The 13367-nt window shown below is 43.5% G+C and overlaps 1 pseudogene; it reads left to right on the top strand.

The window, feature by feature from the left end:
- Nucleotides 1-4122: 4122 nt before the first annotated feature.
- Nucleotides 4123-6194, top strand: LOC110546711 (elongation factor 1-alpha 1-like; annotated as a pseudogene).
- The last annotated feature ends 7173 nt before the right edge of the window (nt 6195-13367 follow it).

The raw sequence follows: 13367 nt of genomic DNA, 5'->3' as shown, positions 1-13367 counted from the left end.
CTGGAGCCCCACTGCAAACCTCAGCTTTGTAATCATGTGATTGTTTCGGATCATTGTTCCTGTCACCTCACTGCCCAGCTCGTGTCTGGAGCCCTCGTAACTCCAGTATAGTCTTTAGGGTGGCCACAGGCAACATCTTCTCACAGCAGTTCTACATGAAAAATAAAAGCCTCAGTAATCCTGGAAAAAAAAAAAAAGACTCAGATCTTAGTAGGATTATCAATGACTTTTCCCCCATCAGCCAGCGTAGCACCTACCAGCATTATGAAAGCTATGTAGCCAGGAGGAAGAGTCCAGCTCAGCTCCTGCTTCATTTCTTTATATCTTGCAATAGAAGTGTGTGGTGTCTTCAGCAAAAGGTTCTTATCATCTAGTTCTGGGCAGCCAAGAGGAATGGCTAGAGTCAGTGTTGTTTTAGGGACCTTTGGGGCCCCCCTGACCAGTAGCAGTCCATAAGAGGGTATCTCACATACCGATACTAGCAGCATCATTATCTATCTAAGCTATATATAATATGCACATATATCCCCTATAACTCACGTTTTTTAACTTTATAGGCACGCTTCACCATGCAGTCTATTCATACGGAAGATGAGGTTTAACAAATTCATTCAGTGTGTTCTCCTCCCACACCCTCCAGGGGATATTGTCACAACTTGAGGATAAAATGAACGCTGTGATTACCAGCATGCATCACCATAGTATTTGCTATTAATACAACAATCGAGGCTCAACAAATTCAGTGTCTCTCAGTCCACCTGCAGGGGAAAATTTGTCACAATTTGGGAGTAAGATGAATGCTATTAGCCTCTAGTAGCCTACGGTGGTGCCAAACATCCTTCTGTGTACAGGGCAGACCCCACCTCCAACGAAGATGTGTCTTTTGACCCTGCATGCCAACACCTCACAGCCAAAAACAAAACAAAACAAACAACAACAAAAAACTTGTCTGAATTCATTCGCATATCTTTAGCTTCTCCATTACAGTTGAAATTGCCTTGAGACATTCAGATTTTTCGATATTATAGAAGAGTACTTTCCTCTTCATAATAAGAGACTTAGGACAACTGATAAATGATATAATCCACAACAGGTACAGACAGCAACATGGATTTTATGATGCCTGCAAATACTAACATTTGTCTTAGCTATTTGTTTGGAGTTATGATGGTTGGTCCACGACTTTGTGTTGGTAGTAGTCTCTTATCCTCTAAGGATCCTTTTTTTTTTTTAATTGTTTTTTTTTTCTTTGAGACAGGGTTTCTCTGTGTAGCCTTGGCTGTCCTGGATTGGTCTTGAACCAGAAATCCACCTGCCTCTGCCTTCCTAAGTGCTGGGATTAAAGGCGTGCAACACTACATCTGGCTTCCTCTAAGTTTTTTTTTTTAATTTTTATTTGTTTTATGTATATGAATGAATGCTCTTTCTGTATGTACACCTAGATGCTAGAAGAGGGCATCAGATCTCAGTATAGACGGTTGTGAGCCACCATGTGGTTTCTGGGAATTAAACTCAGGACCTCTGGAAGAGCAGCCCAGTACTCTTAACTGCTGAGCTATCTATCTCTCCAGCTCCCTCTAAGTTTTCCTTATCAAACCTCTTAGTGGTTTTTGGTTTTTTGTTTGTTTTTGGTAGGGAGCATGGCAACAGGCAGATAAGTATGGTCCTGGAGCAGTAACTGACAGCTTACATCTCATCTACAAGCAGGAAGCAAAGAATTAACTGAGAATGTCATGGGCTTTTGAAATCTCAAAGCCCGCCCTCAGTGATACACCTTCTCCAACAAGGCCACACTTCCTGATCCTTTCCAAATAGTTTCTAGCTGGGAACTGACCAATCGTTGAAATATATGAGCCTATGGGAGCCATTCTCATTCAAACCACCAGGGGGCCATGCTCATTCAAACCACCGTAATACACTCATTTATACACTCTCACTATACTCATATAATCACAGACAAATATACATAAACATTAGATGGAAACAACAGGCCCTCTCCAACATTTGACTACTACAAAAACAATGTGTGGAGCTCCGCGGTTGAAGCTGGTCATCTCCCAATAGCCAATTTATTTGTGCTCTGTCTATGATGATATTCCTTTTTCTCATCGGGGTTTTATCCCACCCTTATCTGGGTAATTCCAGATCTTGTAAGGAGGTCACATAGCCCTCAGAACAGATTATAGGCCAGACCATTCTCTCATAAGAAAACTGTGCTGGGAATTCCTAGAAATGCCCCACCCTGCTAAGGATCTTAGTCTAGCATTGACCTTCAGTTGTACTTGGAGATCCTCTGTCTCCTTTCTCCCCATAGGATAATTAAGGCCTGCATTTTCCTTCTTGTGATAGGACCATTGAGTATCTCTAACCCCTTGACCCCAGCTAATCAAACACATTCACCCTGGAAACCCCTCTCTCTGCCCAGGCATATATTGCCCTTGATTTCACATGATAAAACGTATGCAGGCTTAGGCTTTCTCATGTCAAGACTGAGATTCATCGTTTATCCTCTGCTGGGTCAAGTCACACGGGGCCTGCCCTCCAGCCTGCTGGGCCTGGGCCTTCCTGGGCCTGTGTCTTGGCACTAAGCCGACCAGGCATGGGCCTTGGGCTGCACCTCTGCCTTGCTCAGCACAGCAGCTTGACTAAGAGCTGTAACACTCTGGTATTGCCATAGGCTTTGGACCATGAGCGACCTCATCCTAAAAGAGCCAAACTATAACACTCTGTGAAAAACCTTTTCCATATCTAGACTTATCACACTTGGACCTCACCCTAGGCGCTCTAGCTGCGCCTGAGAGAAACAGAACCCCCATTCTCTGTCCCAAAGCTGAGTTTCAGACCCCCACTGAACGGAGGACAACAATGTTGTTGTTGTTTCCAAATAGTTTCCTATTAAAACCTGGGAGCAGTCAGACACAATTTAGGTCCACATCTCTCCCTCTTGCTTTTCTCACCACACTGAGTCAGGAGTAGAGTGCAAATGTCCTTACACAGCGGCTATGGTGGCCTCCTCCCACGCCTAGGCCTCACAGGCGCTGCCAGCTTCCTCCTGCTTCAATCTAAGTTACTTGGTTTCTGCCCCGTCTGGAATGTGAGGCTGCCCCTCCTTCATAAAGGAGCAGTGTTCTCTGTCCTCAAAGCCCAGTGGGCGTTTGGCAATACCTCCTGTTTCTACCCGAGCGGTGTCCCCAGGCCCAGAATTCTAGTTACAGGGCTGAATTTCCAGAATTGAAGAGTCTTTTGCTTTATAAACATACGGCATTAACTGGATGGTTATGGGACTTAATCCTTAATCTAAACTTGAACTTTTATTAAATAAAACAGCTATCTATTTATTATATTTAATAGTGCCTTCAGCATACTGAGCACTTTCACAGCTGTCACTGATTTTAAGAACCTCTAACAACCTTTGAAGCATAGTAAGTAATGCTGCCCCACCCCCCAGAGGATCTAAGCCATACAGCACTGGCAAGGAGTAGCAAGACTCCAAGAAAGAAATGTTTTGTGACTTTTGCAAAATTAGTTAAAAGCCAAGAAATCAAGCAGCGTCTGTTTACAGTAGGTGGTGAGGAAAACATAACATAACACAAGCCGTTTCCAGTTTGATACACACGTCTCCTATGTGAGCAGATTCAAAAATTGTTGGGTTTCTTCATAATGACACGGCAGACGCCGGGGAATAAGGATTCAGTATGTTCCAGGCACAAGGCAAACTTATCCAGGCTTTACTCAGGCAGAAAGTGGCCAAGCTGTCAAAATAAAGAATGACTGAGACACATAAATTCCAGTGGATGCCTGTGGCTGGAGAGGGACGGAGGCACAAGAATCCCAACAGATGCCTGGTGAGTTTGAAGCTCCATCTATGACACATCTCCGAGTTTGGATCCCAGTGCCCACATAGTTGTTAGACTCTGCACTTGGACCAGGCTTTTTTTTTTTTTTTTTTTCTGGGTCCTTCTTTCCACTCTGGCTCCTGGCTATTGAGCGTCCCTTGAGCAGGAGGCCTCCTATAGGATATAGAAGCAACAGGCCAGTGCCACAACCAGGCTGTCTGATTCCACTTAGCAAACACACGTGGAGGAAGCCATGTTTGTATTGTTTATTTGTTTTGTTTTTGAGATGGGTTTGCTGCAAGAACGCAGGTGCTGTAGAAATCACCACCGCTGTTAACTCGAAGTTAAAACACAAAAGGAAAAGAAGGTCTAGAAAGACAGATGGGATGTGCATTGAACGTATGACAGGAGTCTACTGAAGGCATCTGAAAGACTCTAACTAGCAGTGTTTTCAAAGCAGATACAAAGACTCATAACCAAACCTTCAGCAGAGTACAGGGAATCATATGAAAGAAGGGGAGTTAGTATGATGGGGAAAGGATAGGAGCTCCACAAGGACCAAATATATCTGGGCACAGGGTCTTTTCTGAGACTGACATTCAACCAAGGACCATGTATGGATATGGACCTAGAACCTCTGCTCGGATGTAGCCCGTGGTAGCTCAGTAACCAATTGGTTTCCCATAGTAAGGGGAAAAGGGACTATTTCTGACAGGAACTCAATGACTGGCTCTTTGACCTCCCCACCCCCCAAGGGAGGAGCAGTCCTGTTAGGCCACAGAGGAGGACTTTGCAGCCAGTCCTGACGATTCCTGATAAAACAGGATCAGATGAATGGGGAGGAGGTCCTCCCCTATCAGTGGACTTGGAAAGGGGCACGGTGGAGATGAGGGAGGAAGGGAGGGTGGGATTGGGAGGGAATGAGGGAGCGGGATACAGCTGGGATACAGAGTTAATAAAATGTAACTGATAAGAAAAAAATAAAATTAAAAAAAAAAGAAAAGAGTGCCATCAACGTTGTCATCACTCAGGCGCTTCTACTGTGCTGGCCACGTGGTCCACAGAGCTGCTGTGGGTTGACCACTGCACAGTCTGAGAAGGCTGCTGAGATGGTGCTCCTTCTGGTATGCAAGAGCCCTGGACAAACTGAAAGCTGAGCGTGAGCATGGTGTCACTGTTGACGCCTCCCTCTGGGAACCTGAGACCAGCAAACATCATGCCACTATCACTGATGCTCCAGGACACAGATTTTTATAAAAAAATAAAAAATAAAAAAAAAGATTCCAGACACATCTTACATCTTAGGCTGAATGTGCTTTCCTGATTGGTGCTGGCAGTGTCAGTGAGTTCGAAGCTGCTATCGCCAAGAACGAGCAGACCTGTGAGCGTGCGCTTCTGGCTTACACACTGGGCACGAAACAGCTAATTGCTGGTGCAAGCAAAACGGATTCCACTGACCCACCCTACACTCTACAGATGGGAAGAGGCTGTTAAAGAAATCAGGACCTGCATTAAGAAAATTGGCTACAACCCCCAACACAGTAACATTTGCACCGGGTTCTGGTTGGAATAGTGACAGCATGCTGGAGCCAGGTGATATGTCTTGGTTTAGGGCCTGGAGATTCACCTGTTAAGAGATGGTGTGGATGGAACCACATTGCTGGGAGCTTTGGATTTTATCTTGCCACTAACTCATCTAACTGGCAAACCTCTGTGGCTGCCCCTCCAGGATATAAAATTGGTGGCATTAGGGTAGAGTGGAGACTGTGTTCTCAAACCTGGCCATGGTGCTTCTCTTTTCTCCAGCCAGTGTTGTAAAGCGCAGCTGAACCGCACCACGAGGCCGTGGGTGAAGCTTTTTCTGGGGGCAGTCTGGGCTTCGATGTGAAGACTGTGTGTGTCAGAGAAGTCAGATGTGGTAATGTTGCTGGTGACAGCAAATGTACCCAGTGGAAGCAGCTGACTTTGCTGACCAGGAGATTATCCCTAACCATCAAGGCCAATTAGTGCTGGCTAGGGCCCTGTTCTGCACTGTCATGCTAATCACAAAGCTTGCAAGTTTGCTGATCTTAAAAAGAAGATTGTTTGCTGTTCTGGTAAGAAACTGGAGGATGGCCCTAAATGCTTGAAATCTGGTGATGCAGCCATTGTTCGTAAGTCCCAGGCAAGCCTGTATATGTTGAGAGCTTCTGTGACTATTCTTCACTGGGTTTTGCTGTTCACAACATGAGGAAGACAGTTGCCATGGGTATTATCAAAGCTGTGGACAAGAAGGCTGCTGGAGCTGGCAAGGTTGCCACGCTGCCCAGAGCACTCAGGAAGCTAAATGAATATTATCCCTTGCAACTGCTGTCTTAATCAGTGGGGGAGGAACAGTCCCAGGCATTTGTCTCAATTGGATGTTTATGTTTAATGGTAAAAGACAGATTAGTGATACCAACGCATTTTAAAAATGTCAGAAGGGAAGGAGAATGTTTTGTGAACTTGTCTCTCTCTCTCTTTCTCTCTCTCTCTCTGTGTGTGTGTAGCAGTCTTACTAGTTTTTAAAATCAACACTTTTTAATGGAAACTAGCCAAAAATCTGTCACAGAACTTTGAGATTCATTAAAACAAGTTTAATGATAAAAATAAATTAAAAGTGCTGGGTAGTGGTGGTGCATGCCTTTAATCTGAGCACTTGGGCAGTAGAGGAAGGTGGATCTCTGTGAGTTCAAGGCCAGCCTGGTCTACTGACTGAGTTTTAGAACAGCCAAGGCTGTATGGAGAAACCCTGTCTCAAAAAAAAAAAAAAAAAAAAAAAAAAAAAAAAAAAAAAGAGAAAGCAACAGCAATGCATACGGAGATGTTTGCATCTCCAGTACACTATGTTAGTATAAAAGAGGCCTCTGATAATAATATCCTTACAGGGGATTAAAATGTCAGTTCTATTACAGAGGAAATAGGAAGAGAAGTCCTTACCCTTTCTACAGATCCAATTGGAACATTCATGGAACCATGGCTCTCTGGGTCATCCCTGGGTTCCTGTCCACACTTAGTCCATGCAGTTGAGCCCTGGCTGTTGTAACTTGTCTGTTCAAAAAACCTTTGCTCGCTCTTCTTTCCCCAGCTCTTTAATCTCCTCGTTCAGTCCATGAGGAACAGTCTAACCTGGTTCAGCTTCTATGTCATGATCTGGTTTTCTTCCTCAAGCAAGTGCCCCACCCCAACTTCAACATCCTTTTTGGTGGCTGGGCAGGAGTCCAACCCAGAGCCTCTTGCATGCTGTACAACACACCCTTGAGCTACCACTGAGCTACATCTAAAACCCCAGTCTCTTCCCTTAACCTTCTTCCCGTGGTTTTCATTCCCAAAGCTTTCATTATCTTATGAGCACTTTGTGTGTGTGTGTGTGTCATGGCAGGAGCAGAGGTCAGAGGGCAACTTGCAGGAGTCAGTTCTTTCCTTCCACCAAGGACTGACCTCAGATCACCAGGCTTGGTGCCTTGCCTCCTGAGTCATCTCATCAGCCCAACTTCTATTACCTTGTATGTACAAAGGAAACTCAAATCCTCATTTATTGCCCATACACAAATGGCCACAAAATCTTTTCCTTTTTGTGCCCCCTTCCCTTTTATCACTTTCCTTTTCTCTTCCTCCTTGCCTACTCCCCGCTTCCTTGCTTTCCCTTACTCCTCAATCCTAATTGGCCCTCAGAGTCTACTGAGGCCCCCTACTCTCTGTCTCCTGTGTCCTTTCCCCTTCTCTTCCCCCTGAGGATCCCCACTCTGGGCCCAGCCAGCAGAGTGTACTGGGACTGCTCTGGAGACTTCTTTCATATCTCATTTTCCTCTGTTTCTCTCTAATCTGACCATCCTTCTATAGGTGAGATTTCTAAAATTCCACTCACAATGTTTTGTTTCAGCAAGAAAAGTGAGAGACTTTATTAAGAAAAGCTGTGCTTCCGTGCCAGGGCAGTTCATTAGAAGCTGTTTCCAACAAAGAAAGCGAGTCGGAGAAGAAAGGAGAAGTTCACTTAGCAGCGTGCTAGCCCCACTGCAGGAAGAGTTGGGGATCTGCTGCTGCCTTAGGTCAGGCCTTGTCATCTTCCTATCCCATCTTCCTCAATGTTGTCTGAGCTATAGGAGCTGTAGGTGCAGGAGTGTTTTCTAGATGTATCTGTTGGGACTGGGCTCCACAACTCTGCATTTTGATTGGTTGTGGTTTTCTGTAATGGTCTCCATTCATTGCAAAAAGAAGCTTCCTTGATGAGGAGTGAGAACTACACTTCTCTGTGGGTATGAGGACAAATTATTACAGATGATTGTTAGGGATTCTGAAAAGATACATTTTCAAAGGAAGCAACCAGAGTCCACAGAGAAAGTGAGTCCAACAGTTTAACAATTCTGATTATTCTTAGGGTAAAGATGTGGAATCTTCATCCCTAGCCCTTTCTGCCTTCATATAATAAAAGCAATGGCTAGAAAAGTCTTGAGAAATGTTCTCAGGACAGAAGTGATCTATCTGCTGCTCAACTGCCAACCATGAGCTGTATGGAGCAGAGCCTCCTGGGAAGAAAATTTGGGCAGCCAGCAGCCTTCTTAGATACTTCACCTTAACTTTTATATTAACATAATACCAGTTTTATAAATATGCATCTACCATGGAACTCTACCAGGATTATGCTGGTGTCTCTTCTCTTACAGTATCAACAAGGGACTTAGAAATACCCATTTGTTAACTAAACATTACATATAAATATTTGAGTACTTTTGAAGGAGTCTTCTATATAAGGTTCACAGTTCAGTGCCTGATACAAGGGTTGCTTAGCAAATGTTGACATTTTCTTTCTAGAGCCACTTCCGCCTATTTTGGTTAAATAGTAAATGAGAAAGAAAACACTGGCTTTTACCAGTGATATGTATTTCCCAAGGAGACTGCATTCTACAAGGCCTCTTTCTCTCTCCCATTTGGCAGAGATAAATGCTGCCTTTTCATGTTGACCAACTTTCTTCTTTCTTATTAATTACGTCACAGATCTTATCCTTAGAAATGGAAAGAGTCAAGTGGAATCATTCCTTGCACTCATACCTACATAATTGGATCCACTTAATAAAATATCAAGGACATTAACTGTCACAGGAATAATTGCATTTTGAAGGCTATTGATGTAGAAATGCCTGTGGTATAATCTGTTGGTGATAAAGGTATGCATTTTAAAAATCACACCAAAAATCATGATTTAATTTATGTAGCGATGTACAAAATTGGAAGAAAAAATATCCTGAAATGTCAAGAGATGTTATCAGAAAGCAAAGCAGTAGAGTCTCACTATGTAGTCCTGGCTGGCTTTCAAAGCTTTTTTAAAAACTATTTTATTATTTTCTGCATATGGGTGTTTTTCCTGCTTGTATGGTCTGTGAACCACTTGTCGAAGACCAGAAGAAGACATTGGGTCCCTTGGAACTGGAGCTGCAGATGGTTATGAGCCACCATATGGTTGCTGAGGAATGAACCTGGGTCCTCAGAGAGCAGCCAATGTTCTTAATCACTGAGCCATCTCTCCAGCCCCTCAACAGCCTCTTCATACTGTTTTATTTAATTTTATTTTTATTAATTATAGGTTATTCACTTTCTATCCCAGCTATAGCCCCTCCATTCATACAGTTTTGAAACTGGTCTTTTTTTTTCTACAGTGAACTCAAGAATTACTTACATTTCCTGTTATGTCTTTGACTGTAAGAGACAGAAACCCAGCTCAATTATGCTTTTTCCCAAAGGAGGAAGTTGTCATGAAGATCTGTTCTGAACCAGAAACTCAATGGGAAAATAATCATCACTGGAAACACATGCAAATGCTGTCTGTGCTTCTACTTTCTCTCATGGTCCTTCATCCTCAGGCTTTCTCAGTTCATCTACTTCAGTGGTTCTCAACCTTCCTAGTGAAGCTGGATCCTTGATTATGCTGCAAAAAAGAACTTCAGGAAGAATAACAGGTGAGCAGTGTGTGCTAGCAAGGTGGCTCAGAAGATAAAGGCACTTGCTGCCAAGTTTGATGACATAAGAGTTTGCTCTCCAGGACCCCCAGCACCCACATGGTAGAAGGAAGTTGTCCTCTGACCTCCACCAGAATGCCACGCTAATAATGCATCCCATCCCCAACACATACATAATCAATGAAATAAATAGGCATAATTCTTTTTTTAAAAAGAGTTAAATAAAGTCATCAAGTTATTAAGTAGAGATAATAGATAGTACATGCCAGATTAAGCACAGGCAGGCAGGGAGGGAGAGAAGTGGGAGGCTTAGGAACAGGACAGCACAACCCAAGGCATGACGCTGGGTTCTCAAGAGGAAGAGTCACACTGACACAAACAAATATAAATTAGAGAGGTTTAAATATAGATTTAGAGGGGTCTAAAGTGCCATTGCTTAAAGGATATAATTTATAAGCAGGCCTGAAGATTTAGTATTTTTTTTAAGTTAAAAAGAAATCTGGTTTACTTAGTTCTCCTATCTTAATGAATTTCCTTTTTGTAAATAAAAATTATAAGGTAGTTTTATGAGGAGCACTATTCAGGTTTAGGGAAGAGAGAAGAGTGAGGATAGAATTAAACTGAAGGTCATAAGCATCCCTGCCCCTTGGAAGCAAGCTTAGCTAGAAACAAGGAGGTCAGGCTATCACTTTTTGAGTGAAAACTGAAATGAAGACAGACTCCAAAGTGCTGCTAGAAAGACTCTGCCCCAATGGAGGAATTTCTGGGAAGGACAAGTAGAGTATCTCATTAAGGGAATAATTATTCCTCCAGTTCCTGACCATGTCTTTGAGTGAACCAGTTTGCCCTGGGGTGAGGATAAACTCCCGCCCAAGCAATTGACAGGCCTAATTGAGTTAACTCTTAAAAGGAAGAGGCAATAGTGTGTAATGCTTTGTGTAGCTCAGGATGTCAGGTTTCTCTAGCTAAGGTCAGAGCTTGAACTTAGATTCTGTTCTTTTGACCAGAAGGAAGTAGCTTTGCCTTAATGGACCTCCACAAAGTCCAGATACTTCTACCATTTTATGTGATAATTTAAATTCTGCAAGATGGGCTGGAAAGCTAAGTGGTTAAGAGCTCAGTGCTGCTCTTGCACAGGACCTGAATTCAGTTCCCAGCACCCGTGTTTGTTGTTATAAAGAATGAAAATCACAAACATTCAATTTTACCATTAAAGACTCAGGAGCTAGATACTGGGGTGAAAGCCTGCTATCTCAGGTAGAGAAAGTACCCAGCTGACCTTCCTACTCAGCTGATGTCCTAGAAGGAAAAAGCTCTTTCTCCTCCATGCTGCCTTAGAAACCCTTCAACTCAATGTCCCTCCTTCTTGTGTTTTCTTTTGTTCACTTCCTGTCAACTGGTTGTTTGTTCTGCCTCTTGACCCATGGCTGGCTTTATTTAACTCTTACTTACAGAAAGCTCTTCTGTTAAAGATGTGTGTGAGGGCTTAGCCATACCACAACAAGAAACAGGTTTTTCCAGTTCACAATCTCAAGATTCACAGTGGGATCAAATATCCTGCATCATGGGTCGAGCAGCTCACAACCACTTGTCACTCCAACTCCAGGCGTTCCAGGGCACCTGCACTCATGTGCACAAACCCACACACAAATGTACATATATGAACATATACACAATTAGAAACAAAATCTTTAAAAAATGCTAAGGAAAGGCTAAGGGAATGGGAGGTGGTGTCCACAGCTGTGAGAAATGAAGACTTCCACCCTCTAATAAGAGAACCCTTCAGAATAAGAACATGGGAGACTTTGGGTAGTGACAGCAGGGTAGTTTCTTTTATGGCTTTACAAAGCCAGGTGTCAGCCCAGCGTGGCAGGCCTGCTGACTGAGTACAGAGCAGAGTTTTAAAGCCCTTACACAGGTTGCTTCCTCACTTTCCTCATTGCCTGAGTAGTCAGGAGGGTACAATCTCACAGGTCATTTCAGACGTCTGCTTCATAGCAAACACTGTGTGGGTATCATACTTAGAATTTTTAGTGCTGTGATAAAACGCCATGACTAGAACTAGGAGCAACTTGGGAAGGAAGCTTGTAACTCTCAGGTCACACTGCCACTGAGTGGGGTCCAGAAGGGAACTCAAAGCAGGAATTAGAGGCAAGGACCAAAGCAGAAGCCATGGAAGAACACTCCTCCTGCCTTGCTCCTCATGGCTTGTTCATCTGCTTTCTTACACCATCCAGGATCACCAGCTCAGGGGTGGGGATGCCCACAATAGGCTGGGCCTTCCCACATAGGTCACTAAGCAAGAAAATATCCCAAGGGCTTGCCCACAGGCCAATCTGATGGGGGCATTTTCTCAGCTCAGGTTTCCTCTTCCCAAATGACTCTAGCTTGTATCATGTTGACAAAACACACCCAGCCGCCCAATGAGTTCATCTCTGTTTTACATCCTCTTTGTTTTAAAGCGTATGAGGCACATGATCATGTCAAATCTTCAGGTTGTTAGGCAAACTTGGTTGTAATAACTTTTTTACTCTAACCCTCTAGGGTTCGGGGAGAGTAGCTAGACTAGCAGAGTTTGAAGTGGGTTATTTTCTGTTTACCTGTAATTAGACCAAAGCTGACTCAAGACACTTTATTTTGAGAATGAGCATCAGACTTTATTTCTTACAAAGCCATGAGCCATAAAGGTCTCTCCTCACTGGCCTCTAAGGCCATTGATCACTGTAACCGATGCTGAAAAAGACAGACCCAGCGTTTTACAAGGATGTAGATCATATACATGGGCTGTCATGCTTCATCTGTTGGAGAAACTGTGGCAGTCAGTACTTCAAACACTTAACAGATGTTTCGTCACTCTTGTAATAAGCTTTTCCTCTTATGCTATTGGGAAGGCCACTGTAAATGTCCAGGGCAGGCTCCGAAGGCTACTTTCCCTATCACTTCTCTTGATTAAAAATCTTCAGTCTGGAGATGCAGTATAGTTAATTGAATGCTTGCTTAATATGCATGAGGTCCTGGCACCACATCAACTAGGTATGGTGGCATATGGCTGTAATCCCAGAACTCAGATGGTGGAGGCAGGAGGACCAGAGATTCAAAGTCATTGTTGGCTATATATCTAGTTCATGACCAGCTTGGGATACATGAGATATTGTCTTGAAAAAGAGTAAAGGCAAGAGAATAGATGACAAGAGAAGAAAAGAAACAAAACAAAACAAAACAAAACAAAAAAAAGATCTATTCATTGAGAACAAGAGTCTTGGGGAAGCAAAAGCAGTGTCTGGCCCCTACCACCAGCTCCCAGAGTTCTAAGAGTCAGCAGGGGAACACTAGGAACTCACGAGCTACAGTTCATAGGCTTGATTTGAGGAATCTGAGAATAGAGAGAGGGTCAGTGTTGTAACAGCCTCTAGACCTCAGTAGACCCTCAGACTTCAGTACAACTGATTCCATGATGGAAGTACCATTCAGACCATAAAACTCAGTATGTAGACAGTATCACCTGCCAAAAAAAAAGACCTAATCCATCAAAGTCCACAGTTCTGGGAAAGCCCCTAAA

The sequence above is a fragment of the Meriones unguiculatus genome, chromosome 3 (assembly GCF_030254825.1).
Source record: "Meriones unguiculatus strain TT.TT164.6M chromosome 3, Bangor_MerUng_6.1, whole genome shotgun sequence".
Classification (NCBI taxonomy): Eukaryota; Metazoa; Chordata; class Mammalia; order Rodentia; family Muridae; genus Meriones; species Meriones unguiculatus.
Note: the sequence above shows the minus strand (reverse complement) of the source record. Positions and strands in the feature narration are given on the sequence as shown.